This window comes from Strix aluco, chromosome 5 (genome assembly GCF_031877795.1).
Source record: "Strix aluco isolate bStrAlu1 chromosome 5, bStrAlu1.hap1, whole genome shotgun sequence".
Classification (NCBI taxonomy): Eukaryota; Metazoa; Chordata; class Aves; order Strigiformes; family Strigidae; genus Strix; species Strix aluco.
Genome location: NC_133935.1, coordinates 67,069,237 through 67,082,432, shown reverse-complemented (window position 1 = coordinate 67,082,432; position 13,196 = coordinate 67,069,237). Strand labels below are relative to the sequence as shown.

The window sequence follows — 13,196 nt, the reverse complement described above, 5'->3', positions numbered from 1 at the left end:
TAATTAACAAAATTGCCACACTTTAGATTTTTTTTCTATAAGGAACTAGTTCAACATCTGAGAATAGCTGTAAATTTTGGATGGCATGGAAATATATTCCACTTTACAATGAAAATTAAGGTTTTATCACATAGACTGTATTACTTTGTTTTAATTCAAAAAGCATACTGATAAAAATAAGAAGGGGAACTAAAGATCACCTCTACATATGCAGAAAAACAGGAGATCCTCCCTTCCTATCTTTCCTGTTCATCCTCTTCCTCTTTCCTGGTATCTGATTTCTTGCTTTCTGGAAAAATAAAGATCCTTCTTAGTCATAAATAAATCTAATGTCATACTTTTTTGTAAGAAGGTATCAAGCAAAAGCATCATTAGTTGTTTTGATACAATACAGGACTTGTAATTTAATTTTTTTTTTTTTGCCTAGTACAGTTCTTTGCTTTTTCTGTATCATTGTCTTGCATTGTCAAAACGAGAAAGGAGATAAGAATTTAGCAAGTCTGCAAATTACTGTAAAACAGAGCTAAACAGGAGTATTTTGTATGTTTTTTTAAGGTGCCTTTTTGAGTAATTTTTGGTAATTGACAAAGTTCTCTGGAAATGTTAAATCTAAGCCATGTTAAAATGGTTGCAGAAAAGAGGAGGAACAGGTAGTTCTGCAAACATCTAAGCCTAGATAAGAGGGTGTATTCCAGAAATGAAAGAATCCAAGCCAAAATGACTTGAGCAAGATGTCCCCAGAGAGGAGACCAAATTGCTTCTCACTCTGCAACTGTTAGCGCCTTTTGTTCATGCAACAGGAAAAAGAATAGAGAAAGAAGTGTTAAAAATGAAAACTTGAGTTGTGTTTCCTTTTCTTATTTCACTGTGTAGTAAAAAAACCCAAAAACATTCTTGGTGTTGCTGAGCAGTAGGAACCAACTCAAAGTGATATGACTTCAAACCAAGCCAAATTTTTTGGCAGTTAGAAAAAAATATGTTAAAAACGGTAACTGCATATCAAGTATTTCAGTGGAGCACTTTTTCAACCTTACCTGACATAAAAAATTGCTTTAAGATGGTGAGTTATTTATCTAGCAATTTACCTAGCAAAATGGAGATAAGAGGCGAGACATGGGCTTGGCACTGGAAACCTCATGACTATAACCAGTTTCCCAGTGTTCAGTTAATAGAAATGTAAACCTGGAGCTGAACAAAACTAGTTTTAGAATTAACAAAAAGAAAAAACACATAGTGTCTAACAAATGTAAATGGCATCATATATAGTAAATTCAGGTGTAACATGCAGCTGCAGACCAGTGAAGAAAGAGCAAAGGTGTAAAAGCACACTAGCAAACATTTAAAATTACTCCAAATGGATCCTAAAATGGAAAAGAAGAGACCACTAACAGGATCATAATTTTTTTTTCAGTGAAGGACCAGCAACCTAGGACCAAAGGAGAAGGGGAATCATGAGCATAACACCAGGATAAGGGGTAGAAACTAAGAAAGTATATAAAAATTTTAATTGCATTTTTATTCCTTGGGTTTTGTGTAATAATTACATCTAGACTAATAATTATTCTTTAAGTAGATTGCTAAGATTTCACTTGTACTAACAATAAATTCTTGTTTTATATGTAGGTGTGCTTCCTTTCTGCTCATAAACATGATTTTGAGAATAACGTTGTGCACACAGGCTCCTTTGAAGCAATATACTTATTCAAATGATGCAATTAAATTCAATGAAGTATTAGAAAAGCCTCTGTCTCAAGTTTTTTAAGTTGACACACCACATTATGGATGTATATATTTAGTCATATCATAGCAACATATTAGATTCTACCTCACTGGCAGACACAAAGTAACTGCCAATTCCATCTGCTTACAAATTACAGCTCTTTTAAAAAGTAACAGTTTTACAGAGATTATGTACTAGGTTATTTGGTGTCAAGAGGTATATACTTTTATATAGCATATTTTAGGCTGAAATACTCATCAGTTTACATACAGTGGAAATCGCTAGAAAGCACTCAGTTCTTGTCTGAATGATACTGTCTAAAAGTATTTTATTCTTCCTTCTCTTCAAACAAAGAAAATAAATTAAACTTTTGTAATAAAGCTCTTCATTATTCTTTGAAAGCGTTGCAACAATGCTGAGTAAGGTCTGTTTCTGACTGGTACAAGTCCAGTATCTCGTAATCAGGTCCATGGAGCTCATTGCAGTATTTGATGATCAGCAGACCAGTCTTTAAATGGCTTTAGGTTTATAATAAGAAGCAGCATTACATTATTCAGATATGACTGGAACAAAGGTCCTAAACAATCCGTAATGCGCAGTAAGTGACAGGTCAGCTCTTTTTTTGGAAGAAAAGAATTTCCATACCAACCATTCCATTGTGCAAGAATGGGAGCAGAGGGTAAAATAATTCCATTTCTTCCCCTCCTGGAAAAAAATAAAAGCAACTTTATTTTTAGTGTGATTTCTGTTTCATGAATTGTGTTTAGCTGGATTGAAATGTGAGTCCTGCAAGTCTCTAACCCCTATAATGAACTTAATCACACAGTAAAATGAAGTTAAAGAATCAGCCTGAAGCTGAAGAAGTCAGACAGCCAGCTGGACACCTACTTACTCTCTTTTATTGGTAGGAAGCATATTCTCAGTCTATGAAAATCTCTAGTGCTGTCTTTTGCAGCGAGCCCAGAAAAATCAACACATCTGAGGAAGAGAAACAATCTAGGGGAGATATAGCCACCTGAAAATTTTTAATAGAAATACATTTTCCAAGAGCCTCTGCTCTGAGTGCAGCAAAGGCAGTAATACACGGAGAGAAATGTCCTTACAGCCAGAGCAGACCCACTATTTGAATCATGCAATACCTTTATGTTTGACAAGGAAAAAAAACAAAGATTGTGTGTGTGCATGTAAACAACTTCTTTTGCCTGGACTACTGCAACACTTAAAGTGCATGTTCAGTACTAGTTTTGTTTGAATTAACATATTTACATTGAAAAATTAGAGGACTCTGGTGCAAAATGAAAACATATCCAATCACTCCCCAAAAAGAAGTCCTAGAGATATTCAGGAATGATAATAATTGTGCTCACTTTGGCAGCACATATACTAAAATTGGAAAGATACAGAGAAGATTAGCATGGCCCCTGCACAAGGATGACACGTAAATTCATGAAGCATTCCATATTTTAAAATTTCTGCCCAGGGAAGTGGTGGAGTCTGCCCAGGTAAGTGGTGAAGTGGTCCTCATCCCTGGAGGTGTTTAAGAGTATGGTTGACACAGCACTTAGGGATCTGGTGTAGTTGAGAACTGTCAATGTTAGGTTAATGGTTGGACTAGGTGATCTTCAAGGTCTTTTCCAACCTAGATGATACTGTGTGATACTGTGTAATTTGTTTTATTTTCTTTAAAGCCCATCAATGCAATCTCAGTATCAGGCTTTAGTATCAAATACATCACTAAAACCTTAAAAAATGTTTCATTTCTAAGAGATTACAGTAATATGTTCTGGGCATTCTATTACTAATATGGAATGCAGAGAGTGGAAAAGCACACATGCTAATTGGTACGGTTGCTTTGTATGTAAGTTTTTTGCAAATTTATTGCAAGACAGTGTTGAGAGTAAATGTTCTGCAAAACTGAATATGCTGTCCTTAATCAAAAGCAGGTGAGGATGCCCAATGATCAAAAAAAATTGCTAATGTTGTCATCCTTTGGCAGTGGGCAGCTCTGAGAGCTATTACCTTACTCCTAATTTGTGTTTCCAACTCCTCAACTGAGAGAAGACTATCTCCATCTGTTCTCAGTTCCACCCATCTTTCTAGTTTCCCTTTTTTGAACAAAGGACTTGGTACCTCACCTTTCAGTCCTTTACATACTGTACATCAGATAGCCTTTAGTCTAGTACAGGCCTACATAAGTTGCTTATGCATGACCTTTAGAGCAATATATTTGTCTCTCCAGCACCTGAAAGGCACTGAGCACTATTTGACCTGCCCCAGCCTCAGAAACAGCATGGTGTTCCACTCAGAAAACCCTCTGATAAGACAATATATACATCTAACTACAGTTGGCCTTGCAAAATGCATGGTTTCCTGGAACAGTGACAGTTTCAGCAGTTACACTTTAGGTGGAGCGAAGTAAAACGGAATGGATGCTATTGCATCAGGAAAGGAGAAAGCAGGGGATGTTGAATTTTCAGTAAGAAAGGGAGAGAGAAGGTGAAGAAGCTTATGAGAAAAAGGGGACCAGTACTGCAAAGGAGGACATAAGCATGTGTAAGGGGGAAGACACATATTGCTGCAGAAAGGGAGTATACCAACCATGCTTGCTGTCCACTCTTTTCTCCAGAAAGAGAAGACAACAGCTTTACTCTGTTGCTTTTTCACTTTGCAACAGCAAAAATATTTTTTAAAAAGTTTTCCCAAAGGTTTTGGGGCCTCAGGCCTAACTTGTATTAATATTAACATCGCTGTTCTAAATGGGTGTAGAAGATACGCAGCTCAAACTGTGCTTCAGATCTTTAATCTCCAGTCCTAGTTATGCTGCACAGATGAAATATCCTTTATTTAAAAACTTCACAACTCCCAAGGTTCAGTAAGGCAGCATGTGTGTGATAAAAGACTGCTCTCCTGGCATCTTGCAAATAGCAAACAGGAAAATATAGCCTATGGAAAATTTTAGGAGGACAGAGGCCCTTAAATAGATTGAAAGACTGTGAGTGGCCTTATTGTTCATGTTGCAGAACCCACAAGAGCTCTGTGAGGTCAGCAGAGCAACGGTGTATCTAAGCCTTGCCTGTGGTATGTAATCAGTAGGTATGGGCACTGGGATTTCTCTTTGCCTCTGAGCACTGCAAGTAGTGATAAAAACCTAATGAAATAAAAGCAAGCTTTTGTTGACAGATTTTTTTTTTTTAAATTTAAATCCAGAACAGGTTTGGAGTGAGGTGTGCAGGTTCCTCCCAGTGTGGAATAAAACCCCTCATTCCATCCCTTAGGAGAAGCTAGAAGGGAGTTGCCACAAATCATATGTCCTTGGAAGAGGAAGTGGTGTGGCAAAACCCCTTCTCCTGTTTCTCTACACTCAAGAAGGGCATAGCAGGCTGGCTTTTAAATGTCAGCAAGATTAGAAGACCGTAGCATGCCCTTGTTTCCTGATACGGAATGAGTTTAGCCAGCAGAGGACTTCATGTCCAGGCAGCAAGGGCAACACACGCTTTTATGAGCAGTTTGCTCAAATACCACTGTTTACACATAAATAACAAGCATGTTTGAAAGCTATTAGTTATAATTTCTCAGGCCACTGATGTTATCTAGTATAAGTTTTGGGCTTCGGTGCAAAATTAGCGGTGCCTTGGCTCTCTGCCTACTACACTGCTCCATTGTTGATGATAAAATTAATCTGTGAACAATTGTACATGCACATACTACTTCTGTAATCTATTCATAAAAACACCTTTACAACTGATACTCATGATGCAAGGGAGAGAGCATCCCTTGATTTGTCATGCCTCAGTGAAGACCATCATAGATGACCAAAACATGCCTGAAATAATATCTTTTTGAATGAGATGATTGCTGACCTTCTTGCTCATATCCATCAGGATTTATTTTCTTGAACGTCCAAACAATCCAACATCAGGATTCAATTATTTGAGTTCTATAAAAAACATTTGCTCATGAAAACCAAAGTTTTCTAATGTCCCGGTTTCGACCAGGATGGGGTTAATTTTCATTGGAGTATTTCATACCATATGATGTCAAGCCCAGGGATTTAGGTGGTCGGGCTCTCTCTCTCTCTCTCGGCTTTTCACTTGGGGCTTACACGCGCTCCGTCTGCTCATCGGCTCGTCGGGCTGTGTTGTTGCTGTGGGGGGATGGTCATCGCGTTTGGTAAGCCACTGCTGCATTTTACCTGTTTTATTTTTGGACTCACTATTGTTACTGTTGTTCTCTTGCTATATTTAGTAAATTCTTTCTTTTTATTCAACCCACGAATTCTCTTCTTTTTGTCCCTCCCCTATTTCACCAGAGGGGGGAGGGGCAAGTGAACGGCCAGCCACATGGCGTCTGGCTGCCGGCTGAGTTCAAACCTCCACAGTTTTTGGCGCCCAACATGGGGCCCTGAGGTTTTTTTTTTGTTTGAGATGACAACAAAACGGGTAAAATGTGGATTGCTTGACTCCTTGAGATCTTATCACCTCATTTGCAATACGTGTTTCCCATGTTGTTGCTCACCTTTCGTGAGAGTTGGGTTAAGGTTTTGTTTCTGTTGTACTATGTGATGCTCATCTATGATAGCGTGCAGTCATCAGTCCTGGGGCTATTTACAGTTGTGTTTGTTTGAGAAATTTGGGAAGTTCAAATATCTTTGGAACGTTGACGTAAACATGGTTGCCGTGTTGTTAGGAGCTAGTGTGTTCCTGAATGTGGTTCAGGTTTTGTTTATGGTTAAGCTACTATTTAAGATTAACCAAGTAACAGAAACTGCAGCCACTACAAGCCCGAGGACGGGCGCTGCAGCTGAACCAGAGCACCAACCCATGACAGTGTCAGTTGCTCCCATATAGAAGAAATACACAAGAAAACCCCATCGCAGTGTACAGGGTGATGATGAACCAGGCCCATCACGAGAACATGAGGAGGAGGCAGAGTCAGTGATAGTCACCAAATCCTTGTCCTTGAGTGAGTTGCAACACATAAGAAAAGATTACAGCTGCCATCCAGGTGAGCAACTCGTTACCTGGCTGCTTCGGTGCTGGGATAGCGGGGCCAGTAGCATGGAACTAGAGGGCAGGGAGGCCAGGCAGCTGGGATCCCTGTCTAGGGAAGGGGGCATTGACAAAGCTATTGGAAAGGAGACACAAAATCTCAGTCTCTGGGAGCGACTTCTGTCAAGTGTGAGGGAGAGGTATCCCTTCAAGGAGGACTTTACATGTCAACCAAGTAACTATGGAAAGAGGCATTCAATACTTGAGGGAGGTAGTTTACTATGACCCAGATAATGCGTGGCTACCCACAGATCCAGATGAAGTCCGATGCACCTGGCCCATGTGGAGGACTTTTGTACAGAGCACACCATCATCATATGCCAATGCATTAGCAGTAATGGACAGAACAGGCAAAGAGGGACCACCAGTGCATGAACTGGCTCACCAACTACGACAATATGAAGAAAGTGTCTCTTCCCCCATCATCGCGGCTGTGAACAAATTATCTCAAGATGTCCAGCAACTTAAGGAGAACATGTCCTACTCCCCACCTGCACGGACCAGAATCTCAGCTATTAGGAGCCATCATTTCTCTACTTGAGAGAACCGGTACACACCACGGGGGAAGCTGTGGCATCGCCTGCGTGACTATGGAGAAGACATGAAGAAATGGGATGGAAAACCTACCTACCTCCTAGAAGAGTGGGTATGTGAGCTGGAAGAAGAACAAGTACAGAATGTAGTCCTTTCAGGAGAAATGCTGCTCCAGTTTCCAGTAATCAAGTGCCCAAATGGAGCAGAAAGGTCAGCTTTGCTCATGATCCTATGAGAAGAACTTCTGATTTGTATTTATGAGAAGTGAGTGATCAAGATGAGACTGAAACCCGTGCACACCACACTAACCCATTTGTCGTTAGGGGGTATTATGACCAACATTAGAGGGGCCCTGCCTCCAGCCAGGTAGAGGACGAGGACAATCGAATTTATTGGCCCATGTGGATTTGACGGCCTGGCACATCTGACCCGCAGCAGTATAAGGCTCTAGTGGACACAGGTGCGAAATGCACCCTGATGCCATCAAATTTTAAAGGAGCAGAACCCGTTTGTATTTCAGGAGTGACAGGAGGGTCTCAACAGCTGACTGTATTGGAGGCCGAGGTGAGCCTAACTGGAAAAGAGTGGGAAAAACACCCCATTGTGACTGGCCCAGACGCTCCATGTATTCTTCGTATAGATTATCTCAGAAGAGGGTATTTTAACGACCCAAAAGGGTATTGGTGGGCTTTAGGTACAGCTGCCTTGGCAACAAAAGAAATCAAACAGCTCTCTGTGTTGCCTGGTCTCTCAGAGGATCCTTCTGTGGTGGGATTGCTGAGGGTTGAAGAACAATGGGTGCCAATTGCCACCACAACAGTGCACCAATGGCAATATCGCACCAATCAAGACTCTGTAATCCCTATCCATAAACTGATTCATCAGCTAGGAACCCAAGGAGTCATCAGCAAGACACACTCCCCTTTTAACAGCCCCATATGGCCAGTGCAAAACTCTAATGGAAAGTGGAGATTGACAGTGGACTATCGTGGCCTGAATGAAGTCATGCCACCACTGAGTGCTGCCATGCCAGATATGTTGGAACTGCGATATGAACTAGAGTTGAAGATGGCCAAGTGGTATGCCACGATTGATATTGCCAATATATTTTTCTCCGTCCGTCTGGCAGCAGAATGCAGGCCACAGTTTGCTTTTACCTGGAGGGGTATCCAATACACCTGGAATTGACTGCCCCAGGGGTGGAAACACAGCCCCACCATTTGCCATGGACTGATCCAGACTGCACTGGAACAGGGTGAAGCCCCAGAACACTTTCAGTACATTGATGACATCATTACATGGGGTAATACAGCAGAAGATGTTTTTGAGAAAGGGGAGAAAATAATCCAAATCCTTCTGAGAGACGGTTTTGCCATAAAGTGTAAGAAAGTCAAGGGACCTGCACAAGAGACCCAGTTTTTAGGAGTAAAATGGCAAGATGGACATCGTCAGATTCCAATGGAGGTGATTAATAAAATAACAGCCATGTCCCCACCAACTAACAGAAGGGAAACACAAGCGTTCATGGGTGTTGTGGGTTTCTGGAGACGGCACATTCCAAATTACAGTCAGATTGTCAGCCCTCTCTATCAAGTGACCTAGAAAAAGAACGATTTTGTATGGGGCCTGGAGCAACGAAAAGCTTTTGAACAAATGAAGCAGGAAACAGTTCATGCAGTAGTCCTTGGGCCAGTTCGGACAGGGCAAGATGTTAAAAACGTGCTCTACACTGCAGTCAAGAAGAATGGCCCTACCTGGAGTCTCTGGCAGAGAGCACCAGGGGAGACTCAGGGTCGACTCCTGGGGTTTTGGAGTCGGGGATACAGAGGATCCGAGGACCGCTATACTCCGACCGAAAAGGAGATACTGGCAGCATATGAAGGGGTCCGAGCTGCTTCAGAGGTGATTGGGACTGAAGCACAGCTCCTCCTGGCACCCCGACTGCCAGTGCTGGGCTGGATGTTCAAGGGAGTGTTCCCTCTACACACCATGCAACCGATGCCACGTGGAGGTAATGGGTCGCATTAATCACACAATGGGCTCGAATAGGGAGCCCCAGCCGTCTGGGAATATTGGAAGTGATCATAAATTGGCCAGAAGGCAAAGATTTTGGAATGGCGCCAGAGGAAGAGGTAGCACGTGCTGAAGAGGCCCTACCATATACTGAGCTACCGGGTAATGAGAAGCAATATGCCCTGTTTACTGATGGGTCCTGTTGCATTGTGGGAAAACATCGAAGGTGGAAAGCAGCTGTGTGGAGCCCCACACGACGGGTCGCTGAAGCTGCTGAAGGAGAAGGTGAATCGAGTCAGTTCACAGAGGTGAAAGTCATCCAGCTGGCCTTGGATATCACTGAGCAAGAAAAGGGGCCGGTGCTCTACCTCTATACTGACTCATGGATAGTGGCAAATGTGCTGTGGGGGTGGTTACAGCAGTGGAAATGGAGCAACTGGCAGCGCAAAGGCAAACTCATCTGGGCTGTTGAATTATGGCAAGATATTGCTGCTCAGGTAGAGAATCTGGTTGTGAAAGTACACCATGTAGATGCTCATGTACCCAAGAGCCGGGCCACTGAAGAACATCAGAACAACCAACAGGCGGATCAGGCTGCCAAGATTAAGGTGTCTCAAGTAGATCTGGACTGGCAACATAAGGGTGAACAATTTATAGCTCCCTGGGACCATGACTCCTCAGGCCATCAGGGAAGAGATGCAACATATAGATGGGCTTGTGACCAAGGGGTGGACTTAACCATGGATGCTATTGCACAGGTAATCCATGCATGTGAGACATGTGCTGCGATCAAACAAGCCAAACAGTTAAAGCTCATTTGGTATGGAGGACGATGGTCAAAATATAAATATGGGGAGGCCTGGCAGATTGGCTATATCACGCTCCCACAAACTTGGCATGGCAAACACTATGTGCTTACAATGGTGGAAGCAGCCACCGGTTGGTTGGAAACTTATGCTGTGTCCCATGTCACTGCCCGGAACACCATTTTAGGTCTTGAGGAGAAAGTCTTATGGAGGCATGGCACACCAGAAAGGATTGAGTCAGATAATGGGACGCATTTCTGAAAAAACCTCATAGACGCTTGGGCCAAAGAACTTGGCATTGAGTGGATATATCACATTCCCTACCATGCACCAGCCTCTGGGAAAATTGAGTGATACAATGGATTGCTAAAAACTACACTGAGAGCAATGGGTGGTGGAACTTTCAAACACTGGGACATGCATTTAGCAAAAGCCACCTGGTTAGTCAATACCAGAGGATCTGCCAAGCAAGCTGGCCCTGCTCAATCAAACCTCCTACATACCGTGGATGGGGATAAAGCCCCCCTAGTGTGCATTAGGAATATGTTGGGGAAGGCCATCTGTGTTACTCCTGCATTGGATAAAGGTAAACCCATGCGTGGGATTACTTTTGCCCAAGGGCCTGGGTGTGCTTTGTGGGTAATGCAGAAGGATGGAGAGATCCGATGTGTGCCTCAAGGAGATTTGATTTTTGGTGAGAATAGCCAATGAACTGGACTGTCAAATAACCCTGTTATGGCAATTGGTGCCTTGCAACATCCCCGTGCCACACCCAAAGCCTCCTGCTCCACCGACTGAGACAACTCCGCCTCATTCCTCAGCCTTATAGACTGTCATAACAGATGGAACCAGAAGTTATGGACTAAATGAACTCAGCAAACATTGTGGAAAGATGGCCCATAGACTAAGGGAATGATATCTGTGAGACCTGGGAAAAAAAAGGGGGTGGTGATTCCTTAAGATGTATTTGAAAAACTGATCATAACGTCAATGGTATGGAATAAGGGGTAGAGGCTGTCCTGGTTTCGACCAGGATGGAGTTAATTTTCATTGCAGTGTTTCATAGCATGTGATGTCATGCCCAGGGATTTAGGTGGTGTTTTGCTGATTAGGGATATCATTTAAACTCAGACACCAGAGTGAAAAGGGCAGGCATATTTTACTAGGCATAACTAAATAATATAAGATAATAATACAAAACATACAGTAAGAAAAGACAGAATAGTGCACTTAAATAGGAAAATACAGGGTAATTCATCAAATCATTACTACCTGAGAGAGAAAATAGTGATTAAGAAAGATCCATCACCACTTGCATACATTACCAACATCCAGATCCGCAGACGCTGGGAAGCGCCGGTTACAGTGAGGATTTGGAGAGCCTGTCCCGGCAAGTGGGAAATCCTACGTGGTGCGTCCACCTGTAGGTGAGGCATCTAAAGTTGCTGTGAGCGGGTCCAGCCTTATGTGCTAAAAATCAGCAAGCCAGAATAGCTGGCACCTTTGTTTTAAGCGGAAATATCTAGTTTAAATTTCACATTAGGTTCCCCTCAGAGCCTGGCCAGGGCTCAAGGAAGAAACTAAGGGAATTTCTCTGCTTATCTGATCGGATTATGCGCAAGGTCTCACGTCAGGCCTCCAGGACAGGCACCTGTCTCCATGACTCTGTTACTCTATTCATATACAAAGGAAGGAAAGATACATTCAAGATAGCTACATCCTCCATGCATATTTCATTAGGGATTACATACTGAGTTAACAGATTCAGTTCAGGGCCTGTTGCTCAGGCTTCAACACTTCCACCTTTTACATCAGACTAAGTGGTTTGTTATAACTTAGTATAATACCTGTTAGCACAATGGTTATCAGTTATAAAATATACAGGATTCATCTGGTCAACTCTGGCTTGGGCCTGTTGTCCAAGCCTTAGCACTTCAGGTGGGCGGGCGCTCTCGCTCTCTCTCCCCCTCTCTCTCTCTCTCTCTCTCTCTCTCTCTCTCTCTCTCTCTCTCTCTCTCTCTCTCGGCTTCTCACTTGGGGCTTGCACTCACGCCATCTGCTTGTCGGGTCTTGTTGTTGCTGTGGGGGTGGTCCCCGCGCTCCGTAAGCCACTGCTGCATTTTACCTGTTTTGTTTTTGGACTCACTATTGTTACTGTTGTTCTCTTGTTATATTTAGTAAATTCTGTCTTTTTATTCAACCCACGAATTCTCTTCTTTTTGTCCCTCCCCTATTTCACCAGAGGGGGGAGGGGGATGTGAACGGCCGGCCACGTGGCGTCTGGCTGCCGGCTGAGTTCAAACCTCCACATCTAAAAAGAACAGTTCATCAAGTTTTCAATTAACTGAAGAGGCTTTACTTTAGGAATCCAATAAAACTTGTAATTTAGTGGCACAGATTTTCTTATCATTTATAGAACCTTTCCACACTGATTTCTCATTTAGTGTTATAAATAGGGAACAATTTATCAAGTCTGAATTTATATTCTTCTGCAATTAAACTGGCTGTAGAAGAAAGTCCTGTTTTAAAAATTTTAAAAATTATATTCTCTAAACTTAGTTGATAGAGAGTTTACATGATCTCCAGGACAAAATTTGACAGAACAGAATTAGAATGTAACATTTTGATCAGTTTCTCTACTCTATGGTTTTATACTATTTTCTATGCTTCAAAGAGAAAAGAGACATTATTAAAACCCACAGTTTATGCAGTAGCACATAACAGTTGAACTACAATTACATTTAAATGGAAAGCCAGTTTTGCTTTTTAACGTAAACACAGGAAGGAGTCAGGGACACAGCCTCTCCCCACCACCACCAAAACCAGATACCATCACTGACAACATCCTTGTTTGCAAAAGACCTCCAAGGCTTCTGACCCCCAGATTCACACTGCCTAAGTAAATTTATTTTATTTCTTTCCCACAAAGAAATGTCTCTCAATGCCCACCCTATATTTCCATTTAATGCATAGGAATACGTGCACTAGCCAAAAAAATTTTGAAGCAAGAATATGTAAGTATGGCCACAAAAATATTTTTCCTAATTGTATTCTAACAATGAGCCTTTTGAAGAC

General features: G+C 42.1%; 1 non-coding gene across 1 annotated transcript; it reads left to right on the top strand.

Annotated features, from left to right (window-relative positions):
- Window positions 1-3,079: 3,079 nt before the first annotated feature.
- On the top strand, window positions 3,080-3,186 carry LOC141924892 (U6 spliceosomal RNA). Its single transcript, XR_012623693.1, has one exon. It is a non-coding gene; the product is annotated as a U6 spliceosomal RNA (small nuclear RNA).
- The last annotated feature ends 10,010 nt before the right edge of the window (window positions 3,187-13,196 follow it).